At 43.3% G+C, this 16059-nt stretch overlaps 1 protein-coding gene across 2 annotated transcripts in view; it reads right to left on the reverse strand.

The window, feature by feature from the left end:
* Positions 1-16059, reverse strand: part of LOC137333488 (RNA-binding Raly-like protein) — a 1248502-nt gene that overhangs the window by 1061818 nt on the left and 170625 nt on the right. The gene's annotated exons all lie outside the window — the stretch shown is intronic.

A 16059-nucleotide genomic window follows, 5' to 3' on the forward strand; every position in this document is an offset into this window, starting at 1 on the left:
GTGGGCAATTTCAGGAAAACCTCTTGAAAGTTCCCCCCCGACCCCATTAGGGAATCAAGCAATCTCCCAGAGACCGTAGTTATCCATGATTCATTACTGGGTGAATTGACTGCTCCCCATTATGCCACTCAAGAACTTGTTAGGTCTTATCTTATGTGGCTCGAGGCTGCCCATGCTTGCTATGTCTGCTGTAGCCTGTTCCTGCAGTAACAAGATATGTTTCACCTATTTGCAATTCAGGTAGAAGAGATGGTGGAAAACCTTGGACAAGCAGCCGCGCTTTCACACACATCCTCACGGCTGGTGAGAGGAACTGCGGTGACACAGGTTTGGAGCGTGACACCAATCCACCAGAGCTCTCAATCAGAGAATGGCGTATGGGGCATTGGGCGGGAGGAAGACGCCGAGGCAGTAACTTACAATGAATGAAGTCAGGAATGGAAAATAAACTACTGAGTAAATGGTGAGTGTGGTAGACTTAATGAACACCATGACCTAAAATAAGCAGCAAACACACTGAATGTCAAAACAATCCCGAGGAACCTGAATAGTCTGCAAATTAAGTGCAAAAAAAAAGTAGCTTTAGGAAATTACCACCAATTATTGCTTTTGAAGTGTAACAAATTGCCAGTGCCCAGGTTGCAGGACCAATCCTTTCTCTTGCCCATATAAGGCTGATAATTGTCTGCAGCACTCGTGGTACATTTTTAAATTTATTCAGAGACAAGATTAAAATGACAAATGACTCACTTTCCCTTTCAGGAAGTATCAGCACATCTGTAAATTAGCTGGAAAATTCTTGGCAATTTCCCCTCGCATGAGATGGGTGAAATGAATTGCCTGCATTGAACAGGGAACGTGTTAATTGCACTAGATATTTAAATAGATAGATGGGTTTTGTACATTACATGTTCATAGCATGAATACAGGATTTTATTAAAATTTACATACAAATATTGTCCAATTACTGCATTTATGATTCTTTTTCCCTCTTCTCCATCAGGTGCTGATTCATTCTGCATACCTCGTCAAGCAGTCATTTTTCTCGTGTGAGCCCAGGTGAGTGTTGGCAGGCAATATGACAATAGGGGACATCCCACTGAGCCTCACTCAAGTCCACATTCAAGCACTTGCCAGCAAGAGTGCCTGGATAGCAAACAGAGGTGGGAATTCTGGCTGATTTTTGCCCTTCTTAGCTAAGGGGGATGAGGCCAATTCTGCCCCCTATTGCCATGACTGCTATTACCATGACTCATCACAGAAAAAGAATTGAACCTGCAACCTTCTGGTCTGTGTGGGATAGTGCTCCATCTTTATCCACTTGGCATTCCTTTTGATTTCTTTGTCCACTGACTTCAGATATAGTCATCAGGTATCAGCTACAGGCATGATCTAGGCATACAGCTGCCGAGATCAGTTAGCAGGAGACACTTGCAGCAAGAGACTGAGCACTCCATGCGCCAGAAGCAGGCAGCAACAAAAGGAACACAGAGTCACATTGTAGGGACAATAATCTTATGAAGCATGCACCCAATCAACCAATTCTACCCAACCAATTTTGAACTTCAGTCTATTTTTTGAATGAGGCGCCTATAAATTTCTAAACCTGTAAAAAGACAACCAACACCTGCCTTTTAAAATAGATGTCCACTTTTTCCCTCTCATTTCCATCCCATCATTTGCAGACATTAGTCTAGACTAGGGATTTCAAGATATTTCATTACCAAAGAAAACATCATCTGGTATATTTTAAGAATCGGTGTTTCCCAACACATAGCTTCACTACAGGATCACATGGAAAATCCTGTGGGACCTGCTAACCTCTGCCTGAATTTTGGATACGCAATTCCGACAGGAGAAGCTCCATGTTGGGAACATACATTTGTAAACTATACCCTTATAACTCAAGCCGTGAGATCCCCTATTGCACCCCTGCACTGCCCTGTTTAGGTTCAGACTTAGCAAATCTAACACTATCTTCACACCTAATTTCAGCTTCTGCCCAGCAATTACATAGACTTAACAGTTAGCATAGCCATATATCATCTTCCCAGTCATCAACTACTGAGTATTAATGGATAAACTTGCAGTGATTATGCAACAATTATTAGTCCTGCAGTATGCACGTGATTACTTTTCATCTACATGAAGTGCACCAGCTGCCAAATAAATGCCAAAACACCAGCTGCTGACAAAAAAAGCTGACCCAAAACATAATTAAGGGCCCACTGTGAACTTTACAGTAAATATGTGTAACACAGATGTGGCTACAGCTGCATTCACATTACAACTGTAGCATTGGAGCAAATTGGTTTTGCTTAAGAAGTTATAGTATAATTCTAGAGTCAGGGCCCGACCTTCACACCGCAACTGTAGTGTAAATGCAGCCTAGGATCTGATCGTTATAGAGTGCACTAGATCCAGCCTGATCAGAAATGGTTGGAAATGATAGTGCTGTTAAGGCTATGCCCAACATTGCATTCTGTGAACGGTATAGCATGCGGTCAGTGCTGCAAAACAAATTTGTAATCTGCTGCCCTCCTAATTTGAAGGATGCTCTCTTTTATTCTTTTGCTACAAACATGCCAAGCCATGATGTAAATCACATTAAAATACACATCATAGCTGATCACTGTCTGCCCAGAATGACTCATGGGTTTCTGATTCTCTCACAACCCAGACACGAGAACGTTTTTCCCACAAGATACTGGCCCCTTGAATTCATAGCTTTTGCTTGTGGAACAGTTAAGTTCTGCATTCTAGGTATGTCATGTAAATTTACCAGAGTATAGAAGGGCATGTTCCTTCGGTATAGCAGGTGTCTTTATCCACAATTCGCCCTCTGAAAAGACTAAGTCACACAGGGGGAGAGCTCACAGCACATTTACCAGGCCGCACTGCATAGAGTTAAGATCCCAGTTAACTTGCTTTTTACTTCCACCTCCTGGAGTTCACCAGGTGGTCATGACTGTTCACTTAGAAATATGCTGGGGTGGTTGCCAAACTGCTTTTTAAAAAAAACTATCGCTATCTCTCCCCTTCCCCCATGTCTGATTCTAATAATCACACTTGAAATTCATGCTTTCTCCCCATATTCCCTACCCCACCCAAAGGCGGGTAAAGGTACTGCCGTTACCACAACACACCAGATTAAATAGGCAATGGGAATTCAGCTGTATTATTAACATGTGTTTCCTTCAATATTTTAAAAGCTACTGAATTCCATGAGCTTTCATAAGAAGCCCAAATCCCTGCACAATTACTGTACCTCACTTACAAGCAACAATCCATCACAAAAACTGCAAGGGATAGACAGAAATGAGAATTACAAAGCTGATGCATTATTAAATAAGGAATATATTCATTGCAAGACAGTGCAGAGTTATGATGCTATGGGGAAAGGAAAAATAAAACAATTTAAGATCTTCTGAATTTTCAACAAAGAGCTGGAACACCAGGACAGCCTTGCAAGCTGCACTAGTTCTTGGCTGGGCTGCAAGACATAGTGGCGTACAGCATGGAGGCAATCTGTCTGGGAGATAGAAGCAAAATTGTCAATATCCATGTAGTCCTACCTGAATGGTGCTTCCTGCCAACTTCTGTACAAGAGAATTAAACAGGACTGGGTGATGAACACAGTCTTTTCACCCACACCTGAACTGGATTCAATCCACATAGATGGGTCTTCTCTTTCTACGCCAGGTGCAAGTATTCTATGTGAAATACGTTTGGAGAGTCAAAAGCCAGCTTCCATTATTCCAGAGGAAAGATCTAAGGACTAATGTGTGCCCAACTAACAGTCTAACTAAGCTGACATTTTAAGATTAGTAAGGTGAGAAAGTCAGTGTTGAAGAATGGAACACCTACCCCCTTTTTGCACCACCATCGTCAAGCAGTCCCAGATAAAGTGTTGAATAAATTAAATGTATAAGAAAGCTTTCTTTACTCTATACCACAAATATGCCTTTGCTCCAATCCCAGAGAAACACCTGTTCTGCAGCAGCATGGCATTTCAAATTCCCATACCAACAGTCCTTATAGCCCGAACCAGATTGCCAATTTGTGTTGAATTAGGGGCAGTTTTATGATCTGAATCTGCGCCACTAGAAATGCATCAGATACTGTAGAAACTCATTTCACTCTGAACTATTACAACCAGCAGACCGAAGAGACTTTCATCCCATCAGTCTGGACTGAATATAAGTACAGGTCCCAAAGTTAAAACACAACATGCTGACCCTCACTGTAGTTCTACTGTTGTATTTATATAAGTTAATACATAAAAGGAGGCACGTCACATGCACGGATGTCACACTTTGTTACAGATGCAAAACAATTTAAAAATGCTGGATGTTTGAGCTACAAACCGAAACTAACAAGCACTTCCCAACCTGTAAAGTTCCCTGACCTGACCAAACAATTAGACTATAAATAACCCCAGGGAATGTTTATTTATAGCAATTAGACTTTGATGTTAAAGGGGGAGGACATATTAAACAGAACTCCACCTCAGCAGCAGAATAATACATTGTGCATTAAATGGTAAAATACTCATGTCATCAGAAAACAGATTTACTGTGAGCACTGTCACAGGAGATCCACAAGTATAGCATAGCCGATGTCCCAAGGAGTTCCTCAAGGTAAGTTGGTGCATTTGGTCTCTCTCTAGTCTGCCTCTGTTGCCTTGGTGTTCTTTCTGTCTCTCTTTTCTACTTCGCTCTCCTGTGGTTTTCTTTTCTGCTTTGATCTCTGTCCTCTTCCACTTTTTTTTTTCCTTTTCTTTCAGGTGAAGGGGGGTGGGTGGTTTGGGATGATATGGGCATGGTGTGAAGGGATGGGGGAGTGGCCGAAAGGCCACATTTTCAGGTGCAGGGTGCCGGTCATGGAAGGAATCCCAGTCACAGGCCCATGCTCGGGGTGGGGGGGGGGGGGCGGAGGTTGCTGGGTAGGAAGGGATCTGACCAGTGCCCAGAGTAACAATGGGTATGATGCCTGCTACTGCTGCCACTCACCCGGTCTTATCCACTAACCTTCACCCTGCGCTCCCATCACTCCATGTGTCCTACTCTACCCCCCGCTGGCCATCTCCTTCCCTTCCCATTCCTCCAGTTTTCATCTCTCACTTTTCTCCCATTGTCTGTCCTTCAAAATATATCTTGTTATCTTCTCCCCCTTACTTCCCTGTTGCATTTCCTCTGCCCCACACCTCCATTCACTCTGCCCACACCTCACCCCTCCGTCCCAGCCCATCAACCTACCCTCATGACCTTCATCTGTTTCCCACTATTTCACACCTCCATTCCCTCCTCATCTCTTCTTCCCTCATACCCCATTCTTTCCCCACTCACCTCCTTATCCAGCCATCAGATTAATCCCACGATTGTTTCGCATCATTAAGTTGAAAACAATGTAGTGCTGTAAGCTGGTCTCCCAGTTTAATGTTAGGAAACTAGTAAAGATGAATGATATGTGCAGCCAAAGGATGAAGTGGAACTTTGCTGGTGGCCAGAGGTGGAGCATAGACAATTGGGAAATATCACTAACAGGTAGGGTATGCAAAGCCACCTAGAAATCCACTGGTTAGATAACCAAGACCCACGTTGATGAGGAAGGTCAGGTCCGGGGAGGGGGTAAGGAGAGAAAGAGAGTGAGTGGAAAAAAAAAGAGGTCTGTGACTTTAAATAAAGTCCAAGTAAGCAAAACTTAAAAGAAGTTGCACTGTACTGTGCATCAAATTTCAAAAAAGTTGACTTCAAATAAACTTAGCTATAGCGCTGCGATGAACTGTCCTGAGAGATGAAGTGTGGACGAGTAGCAGCACCACCCAACATTGACTGAAGGGCAAGTATGATGATAAATATATAGGCCTTACTGTTAAACATAATTACCATATGCAACACTCAGGTGTGACAAATTTGTGACACAGGAAGTATGACAAACAGGAAGTGCATAAGAATTATATAAAAACAGAAAATGCTGGAAATACTCAGCAATGCTTTTGATAAGAATTGTATATAATTTTTATATGAACTCTTACACCTAACAGGTGCCTATATCGGTCATACCTCAGGCAAAGTATGATCACACTTGCATCTGCATTCCTTAAATTTCAAATTCATAAAACAGCAACAAATCATAACTGGAAAAGGTAGGGAACCCGCCAAAGGCAGAACAAAAAATTCCCAAAGAAAAACTGCTAAGGACAAATGCAAACAACCAATTAACTGTGCTCAGCAAACACATATCAATGACTAGGAGGAGAAAAGGAACATATTAATTCACATTTTAAAAAAAATCATCAGTTGCCTCAGGCAGGAGTTATAAAAATAAAGGCTCCTAAAAGAGTATAATATGATTAAACTTACCAAGAGAGTTGTTTTTTTTGTTTGTTTCAAATATTCATGGATATTTTTGTTCGGTTGCCTGTCCTTGAAACTTAGATTTTGATGCTTCCCAGAGTTCTTGAGCGAATGGAATCAGGCCAAGCAGCAGGCTCCCAAAATGCACTAGCATCATTCTGTGCATGTCACTCACAGACTATAACTTCCAGAATGCAGCTTGACATTGCTACTTTATTACCCAGTATAGTATAGGGAGTTCTGGGCTCACTCTGTTAGTGGCCTGTCCTGCTGTCAATCACAAAAACACAATTCTGGTGCTTTTAAGATACATCACCATTTTCTGATTGGTGAAACAAAAACATTTTCTCTCAGCCACATCAGAATTCATATCCCGAATCCAGATTCTCAGCACACCTGGCATCATCGTTAGCTATAATCCAGCCTCATTAACATCTAAGCCACTCCTTATCTCAAGGTCCAATAGTTTTAATCTTAAAATTCTATACACTGCTCCTCTCGTCTCCACCCCCCAGATGTGCTTTTTCCTCTGCTGCCCCCCACCTGGAGCCCTTTTTCCCCTGGTGCCCTTTTTTCCCTGGTGCCCTCCTGCTAGGCACAGCTCCTCAGTCCCCTCCCCACTGTGCTCCAGCTCCTTAGCCCCCAGCCTCCCTACTGTGCTGTTCATTAAGGCTTAACCCATTCTGCACTCCAGTTTGTCACCCTCTGGCTGCATTCGATGTACTCCTTCCCCTTGCTCTGGTCTGCTCCATGGCCCCAATCCTATGCTGTATTCTTCAGCCCCGTTATCAACTGCATTCTACTCCCTGGTTTCCCCCACCCCCTCCATCATAGAGCTCTGCTTGCCATCCTGCTGGCTTTGTTCAAATCCCCAGCGGTGTTCTTCTCCTAATTCCCCCCGCCCTCCCAGGCTATACTCCACAGATCCTCCCTCCTGTGTGTTGTTCCCAACCATGGCCCTGCGCGCTCTACTGTATTATATACTCTCTGGCAAACCCACCCCCCCCCCCCCACCCCACCACCACCATATTCTACTCTTCACTTTACTCGACTTCCCACACACAGTACTCTATATCATGCACCCCCACCCCTCCCTTGCCGTGCTCTACTCCTTATTCCATCCCCCTCCCATGCTGTGTTCTATTTCCTGATGTGGAATAAGATTATTCTAAACATCACTACCACAGTCCAGACCTCAGACTCCTGTGGTGATGCCCATGGAGCATGGTTGTGATTTTATCTGCTAATCTGACTTGTCCCTTTGGGGCAGTGTGTGAACAGGACCTAAAATCAGAGTTCAATCATTCTTTGGTGAGTGAAGATTGCAGATTCCCAGGTGTCAGTGAATTTCTGGCTACCAGTCAGGAAAAAAAAAATTCTTCCTTTTTTTGCTGCTTGTGACACATTGCAGTGTGAAGATGCTCTGAATAAATAGATATAGAAAGAATAAAAACATTGAATCTTGTCTGTGCCTGTCAGATAAAAAAATCCTAACTGGCTCAATTTTTCCACAAACCAATCAAAAAACACTTTCTTTCCAAATTCTTTTAACTTTTGCCCTCATATATGCCAGCACCATCGTCTTGCAAAAGTGCAACCTCCAACTCTCTGTGACCAATGCCACGGGAGATCTGTTCGCAGAGTAATAATTGGGATCTGGGTGTTTTAGGATAGAGAACACATCAAGCAGAGAAGGGCTGAACTCAGCATGGACCCACTGACATTTTACATATCAAGTCATTGGGAAATCGTTCTGGAATATACTATAGTTATCCAGTGAGTCCCACTTCAGCATCAAGTCAAAGGGAATCCAGCTTGATTCAGTGATGGCAATACTGAATTGAGAAGCAATTTAGAATGCAACCAATAGATGTGAGGCAAAGTCCACCATGAATGATGGCACTATCACGCTATTGTAGTTAGTCTTGTCCAGAAGGATACCTAGGACCTAAATAGTACACAGTATGGCCAAAGACAGAACTCGCTCAGAACTCCTGTAGGCATCCAGTTGCTGAATTTTACAGGTACAGCTGATTTTAGGGCCTGGTCGGAGAGACCAAAGCCGGGGTTTTCGGCATCTGTGCTTGCAGGCCTGTAATTTTCCGCCCATTAAAGTGAACGGGGGGAAAAAAATCTCAGGTTGTCGATTGCAGAAGCAGAAAAGCCCCACCAACAGCTGTCAATTTGGTCTGTATGGTCAGATGGCTCAGAGGAATTTACACAAGTTCGAGAACCTATTAGGGAGAAGGGAACAGAGAGGAGGTAATTAGAGTGGGAGTAGGCTCGTGTGGAGTTTAAACATCAGCATAGAATCTATAGCACAGAAACTGTTCTATGTTATTCTATGTAAAATTCAACCTTTTTTTAAATTGAAGTAAACTAAATGAAGAAAGTACACTCTCTTTCCCATCTGTCTCTCTGACTTCTCCTTAGCTTGAATCACTTCTTAAAGTTTATCGAACACAAACAAAAGTTGCAACAGGTGTGCAATCTGAACAGTCATTTTTGGTTCTCAGGCACATGCAACTTCTCGGTTTAAAAAAAACACTCAATTTACATTTTACCTCAGAAAAGCTTCTGAAATTTGTCCTCTGGTTTTTCCAAGATTATTTGAGGAAAAGCTATTGGGCTCCAATGCTAAAAGGTAAAGAAAAATAGCCCATCAGTAGGGCTGACTGAAGAGTACTTATGCATTCTGGGAAATTAGGCATAGTGCACGCACACACAAACTACACAATTCAAATTCATCTCTTTGCTAGTCTGGGTAAAAATATAAAGTCCACATCTAGGCTTCAGGGAGAGGCTGAGAACTTCAGGTTAAACCTTTCATGAAGGTATTAAAAAGGCACAAAAGACAATTTCATGGATAACATTGTTATTGTGAAATGTTTATTTTAAATTTTTTTTCCGTATTTTGGATATTAGAAATTTCACTTACTAAGAAAAAAATTGCACTGAAGAAAGTTTCAGAAAACCTTTGAATGATTTATGGAAACATGATGACCAGAATCTCAGAGTAATATACTTTTAACTGTAAAATAGCAGCTATTGTGTGTCATAGTGTGACACCTTTATCATTGAAAATATCCTTGCATAGCCATCTACGGGAATAACAGATACTGTTACTGATGATGAGTTTTCAATGAAACTTGCATCCCACGTATCGAACTTAATGTATGATCGATAGCTATTTTTATACTCAGATTTACAGTTGTATTGGTAACATAAAACAGAAGCAACTTTCCCTGGTGCTGATTTTTTTGGACTTGACCATTTCATTGAGCAATGAACTGCTGTTTTATGGGGATGCTGAAACTACAATGGAAACTTAACAAGTTCAGTTTGGAAGCTACTTACATGACCATGGTGGAGAAGAAGCACAGATATATTCATTCTAACTTCAAGGAGCAATTAAGACCCAATGACAAATGAGAAAATTGAAAGCTGCACTGGGTTTGTTGTACATAAAATGAAACAGCTTTGCAGTGGATAATAAGTCCTTCAATGGAGAATCCTCCAACCTAGGGCTGGTTATAGAGAAATACTAACAGTTTTTGAACCAACATTTTTCTATCCTGAATTGAGACAAAAATAGGTGGGCTGTGTTTATGATTAAGAATTTCTTGACATAATAGGACACCAATATAAGTTATGAATTTCATCAATGATTAGGACTGTTATCAAACTGGGAAAAAAAATCTGTTTAGAAACTGAGGTGGGAACAGATGTAGTTGGAAAATTCAATACAGCAAATTCTAGGCCAAATTGAACTAAATTGTTGTACACAAATTGAATTCAGCATGCCAAGAGGTTTAGAGTGGAATCCGTTCAAGTGGAATTGTTGCAGCACACTATCCAACGGATAATGACTACTAAGGCAATAATCATTAGCAAGAACGTTCAATATAGCACACAACAAAAGTGGCTTTCCTGGTCTCTATGGCTCCCATACTCGCTGGATAAGCGTATTAAAGGAAGTGGAAAATGAAATTAGTCATATCTTTATGGATATGTTAAGAGAATTGCTAAATACGGGAGTTGTGCCAAGAGACTGAACTGAGCAAACGTTGTGCCAATTTATAACAAGGGACAGAAGGAAGTATATTCTACTCTTAATTCAATTTGTTTAATTCAAATTATCTGATAATCCAATTTTTTTAACCACTAAATTCCCAGTTTGCTGTTATTTAAAGTGCTTAATTCAAATTACTGCATAATAAATCTGCAAATATCTTTAGGGCAACGACTGACTGAACCATCAGTAGACTGTATAGACTTGAGAGTTTGACATTGGTAGTTTGGAAAATAATAAATATTCTGAGAGAACAGAAAGAGGAATCGAGAAAAACAGTGATAAAAAGTATCAATATGGTTTCAGCTGTGATAGATCACCTTTGACAAATCTACTAGAGTGCTTTGAGGACATAAATGAACTAGTTTACCTGAAGAGTTCAATAGATGTAATATGCTTAGAATTAGCAAAGCATTTGATAAAGTATCACATAGGAAATTACTAAGCATAGGATATTGAAGTGGATATCTATTGAAGTGGACTTTGCAATCAAAAAATGCAAAGGTTAGTTCGTTAAGGCAACAGCCTCTACAGGAATGAGGTGACTAGTGGGGTGCCACAGGGATCAGTTCTGGGACCATGATTGCTTTCAACATACACTAATGATTTGGAGGGAAGAAAAACTATCATCTAGTTTGCCTCTGTTACCAAATTAAGAGAGCTTGTAAATAGTAAGCAGTTGCAGAGGGATCCGGACCAGTGGGCCAAAACATAGGAGATGTCTGAATGTAGAGAAAAGCAAAATCAGCAAGATGGGGAAAGGAAACAGTAGGAGGACAAAATAAGTGGGAAATAACACAGGAAAGGTATCTGGGGGTTTTAGTGAAAAACTGTTAAATCATCAGCACAATGTGCAGGTGCGGTGAAAAAGGCAAAGATGATCTTGGGATGGATAGCTCGAGAGTTACAGCAGAATTCCCAGAAAGTGATAGTTGACTTGTACAAAGCACTGGTTTGCCCTCACCTCGAATACTATGTAATATTGTGGACACAGTGCCACAAGATGGATATCTAGGCCTTGGAGGAAGTACAAAGGAGGGAAATTATGTTGATAAGTGCGATTGGGCATCTGAGCTAAGACTAAGGGTATTAGGGATGGTTACATTAAAAAATACAAAGCTTACAGGTACCCTTGAGATATTTAAGATATTCAAGAGAACAGGTAAATGGAGCCCAAAACGATGTTCAATAGTAGCACAAGCTTCAGAGCAGAGGAACACAGATTCAAACTTCAAATACAGTGAAACCTGTAAATTAGGGTCACCTAAGGAACTTGCATCAGGTGTCCTTATTTTCAAAATGGTCATTGTATGTACAGTAAATCATCTGAGCCAAATATCCCGGGATTGGCTGTATCTCTTACAGCGTTCCTTTTTTTCGCCCTCACCTGGGATCATACCTAATTCTGGAGCCCTTCCAGCCAGATGCGATTTCAGTTCATTTTCTGTTCGTTGGATTTCCCAGTTCATTACCATTCTGGGGTCCTTTTCCATTGAGGGAGGGATGTCCGAATGCTGGGACTTGCTACGTTGGCAGCCTGCACAGGGCGAGGAGGCTGCTGTAGGGCCAGAGTGCTTGGGAGATCCCAGCCAAATTGGAGGGGGCGGGGATTAATATCCTGCAGACCCCTGTCCGGGACCCCCTCCCTCCGTGTGCTGCAGCTGCTAATGTTTGAAGTGCTGGGGAGGCGGGAGGTAGAGGGGTGGGTAGGGGCCTGTTAGCAGCTCATCAGTACCTGACATACTGGTGGAGTAGGGTTGCCAACTCTTTCTGTATAGTGTTTTATTGCAATTCCTGATATTCTTTCCTCCTTTGGTGTAACAGATTTTCAACGAAATCAACTCAAATCGCCCATTATTGAGATTTAAATTTATTCACTTGACAACTTGCAGACCTTCCATTGCCAGCAAGGTGCTCCCTTCTTCCCTTTCCATTTCCTACACCTCAAACATTCTAAACTAAGCAATAGTACTCTAAGAATTCACACCCATCCCCCATTATTAACTGTTAGATCAATTACATTACCTCTTGGCCCATCCACCATCCTCAAACTTCTGAACCTTGTTGCATTAAGCTCTAGACTGCTGGTACAATGACCCTTGATATCAATTAGTCACTTGACCTATATTCTCAGCGCCTCAGCTCCTCTTTCATATGTACTCCAATCTTAGATCCAGTTCCTATTGTTCTTCCTACAATACCTTTTTCACTCCATTTACCTTCTGGTCTAAACATTTCCCAATTATTTTACTCAATTTTAGTCCCATTATCTAGCCCGCTGTTCATCTGCATATATTCCATCCTTGTTGCATAATTTTCCAAAGGCCATCACAATTGTTAACAAACTCATCCCTCTCTTGCAAAATCTCTTCACCCACAGGTTAATTCCAATTAATAAACTCCAGCTTTGCACCATCTCAACTCAGCAATTCAAGTGTTCCTGACAGTGCTTACTTTGCAACCCCCAAACTATTTTCTGTTAACATCTTTAGACTGCTTGTGTTATTTTGTTCTGCAGGATTCTTTCTAGTGCCATTGAACACAGTCTATGGTTGCATTGCTCAACCCACAAGCCAGCTAGTAAAGCTTCCTTAATGTTTGCCAGTCTCTTAAAAGTCAGGCCAACTAACCAGACAAACTTGACAGAATCACACAGCAGACAAAACAAAGCAACATGGATGCGATTCCCATGATTACTGAGATTAATAAAGTCTTGAAGGTCCAGGACCAGATGGAATTTCTGCTCACAGGGTTCTCACTGACCAGCTAAACAGACACTTCAAAACAATCCGGACACAGCACTATTTGAGAAGGCCGAGAGGATGTTTTTAAAAATTATTCATTCATGGGATGTGGGCGTCGCTGGCAAGGCGAGCATTTATTGCCCATCCCGAGTTGCCCTTGAGAAGGTGGTGGGGAGCCGCCTTCTTGAACTGCTGCAGTCCGTGTGGTGAAGGTTCTCCCACAGTACTGTTAGGAAGGGAGTTCCAGGATTTTGACCCAGCGACGATGAAGGAACGGCGATATATTTCCAAGTCGGGATGGTGTGTGACTTGGAGGGGAACGTGCAGGTGGTGTTGTTCCCATGTGCCTGCTGCCCTTGTCCTTCTAGATGGTAGAGGAGGTGCTGTCGAAGAAGCCTTGACGAGTTGCTGCAGTGCATCCTATGGATGCTACACACTGCAGCCACAGGTGGTGAAGGGAGTGAATATTTAGGGTGGTGGATGGGGTGCCATTCAAGTGGGCTGCTTTGTCCTGGATGGTGTAGAGCTTCTTGAGTGTTGTTGGAGCTGCACTCATCCAGGCAAGTGGAGAGTATTCCATCACACTCCTGACTTGTGCCTTGTAGATGGTGGAAAGGCTTTGGGGAGTCGGGAGGTGAGTCACTCACCGCAGAATACCCAGCCTCTCACCTGCTCGTGTAGCCACAGTATTTAGGTGGCTGGTCTGGTTAAGTTTCTGGTCAATGGTGACCCCAGGATGTTGACGGTGGGGGATTCGGCAATGGTAATGCTGTTGAATGTCAAGGGAGGGTTGGTTAGACTCTCTCTTGTTGGAGATGGTCATTGCCTGGCACTTGTCGGACACAAATGTTACTTGCCCCTTATCAGCCCATGCCTGAATGTTATCCCGGTCTTGCTGCATGTGGGCTCGGACTGCTTCATTATCTGAGGGGTTGCGAATGGAACTGAACACTGTGCAATCATCAGCGAACATCCTCATTTCTGACCTTATGATGGAGGGAAGGTCATTGATGAAGCAGCTGAAGATGGTTGGGCCTAGGACACTACCCTGAGGAACTCCTGCAGTAATGTCCTGGGGCTGAGATGATTGGCCTCCAACAACCACTACCACCTTCCTTTATGCTAGGTATGACTCCAGCCACTGGAGAGCTTTCCCCCTGATTCCCATTGACTTCAATTTTACTAGGGCTCCTTGGTACCACACTCGGTCAAATGCTGCCTTGATGTCAAGGGGAGTCACTCTCACCTCACCTCTGGAATTCAGCTCTTTTGTCCATGTTTGGACCAAGGCTGTAATGAGGTCTGGAGCAGAGTGGTCCTGGCGGAACCCAAACTGAGCATCGGTGAGCAGGTTATTGGTGAGTAAGTGCCGCTTCATAGCACTGTCGACGACACCTTCCATCACTTTGCTGATGATCGAGAGTAGACTAATTGGCCAGATTAGATTTGTCCTGCTTTTTGCAGATAGGACATACCTGGGCAATTTTCCAGATTGTCGAGTAGATGCCAGTGTGTATCTGTACTGGAAAAGTTTGGCTGGAGGTGTGGCTAGTTCTGGAGCACAAGCCTTCAGCACCTCAGCCGGGATGTTGTTGGGACCCATAGCCTTTGTTGTATCCAGTGCTCTCAGCCACTTCTTGATATCATGTGGAGTGAATCAAATTGGCTGTAGACTGGCTTCTGTGATGGTGGGGATATCGGGAGGAGGCCGAGATGGATCATCCACTCGGCATTTCAGGCTGAAGGTGGTTGCAAACGCTCACATGCTGGACTCTGCCATCACTGAGGATGGAGATGTTCACGGAGCCTCCTCCTCCCGTTAGTTCCCTGTAGGAATAGGGCACAGTAGCATAGTGGTTATGTTACTGGATTAGTACTCTAGAGGCCTGGACTAGTAATCCAGAGTCATGAGTTCAAATCCTGCTACAACAGCAGGGGAATTTAAATTCAATAAAATCTGGAATAAAAAATAGTAGTATTAGTAACGGTGGCCATGAAACTACCGGATTGTCGTAAAAACCCATCTGGCTCACAAAGTGCCCTTTAGGGAGGGAAACCTGCCGTCCTTACCCGGGCTGGCCCATATGTGACTCCAGACCCACAGCAAAATGGTTGATTCTTAATCGCCCTCTGAAATGGCCAAACAAGCCACTCGGTTGCACAATCTCACCTCAAAATATTATAAGAATAAAACCGGACGGATCACTGGGCACCGGACACGACAAAGGCAAACCAAGCCCAGTCGACCCTGCAAAGTCCTCCTCACTAACATCTGGGGACTTGAGCCAAAATTGGGAGAGCTGTCCCATAGACTAGCGTCCTGTCCCACCAGGCAGGTCAGACCCACCCGAGGTGGTGGTACAGTGATATACAGTCAGGAGGGAGTGGCCAGGGAGTCCTCAACATTGACTCTGGACCTCATGAACTCTAATGGCATCAGGCGAAACAAGGGCAAGGAAACCTCGTGCTGATTACCACCTACCGCCCTCCGTCAGCTGATGAATCAGTCCTCCTCAATGTTGAGCACCACTTGGAGAAAGCACTGAGGGTAGCAAGGGCACAGAATGTACTCTGGGTGGGGGACTTCAGTGTCCATCGCCAAGAGTGGCTCGGTAGCACCACTACAGGCCGACTGGGCCTGCAGAAGGTGGTGAGCGAACCAACACAAGGGGAAAAACCTACTTGACCTCGTCCTCACCAATCTACATGTCACAGATGCATCTGTCCATGACAGTATTGGTAGGAGTGACCACCGCACAGTCCTTGTGGAGACAAAGTCCCATCTTCACACTGAGGACACCATCCAACGTGCTGAGTGGCACTACCACCGTGCTAAATGGGATAGATCTAGAAGCTCAAAACTGCTTTTCAAAACCCCATGAGG

This window comes from Heptranchias perlo, chromosome 16, assembly GCF_035084215.1.
Source record: "Heptranchias perlo isolate sHepPer1 chromosome 16, sHepPer1.hap1, whole genome shotgun sequence".
In the NCBI taxonomy this organism is placed as follows: domain Eukaryota; kingdom Metazoa; phylum Chordata; class Chondrichthyes; order Hexanchiformes; family Hexanchidae; genus Heptranchias; species Heptranchias perlo.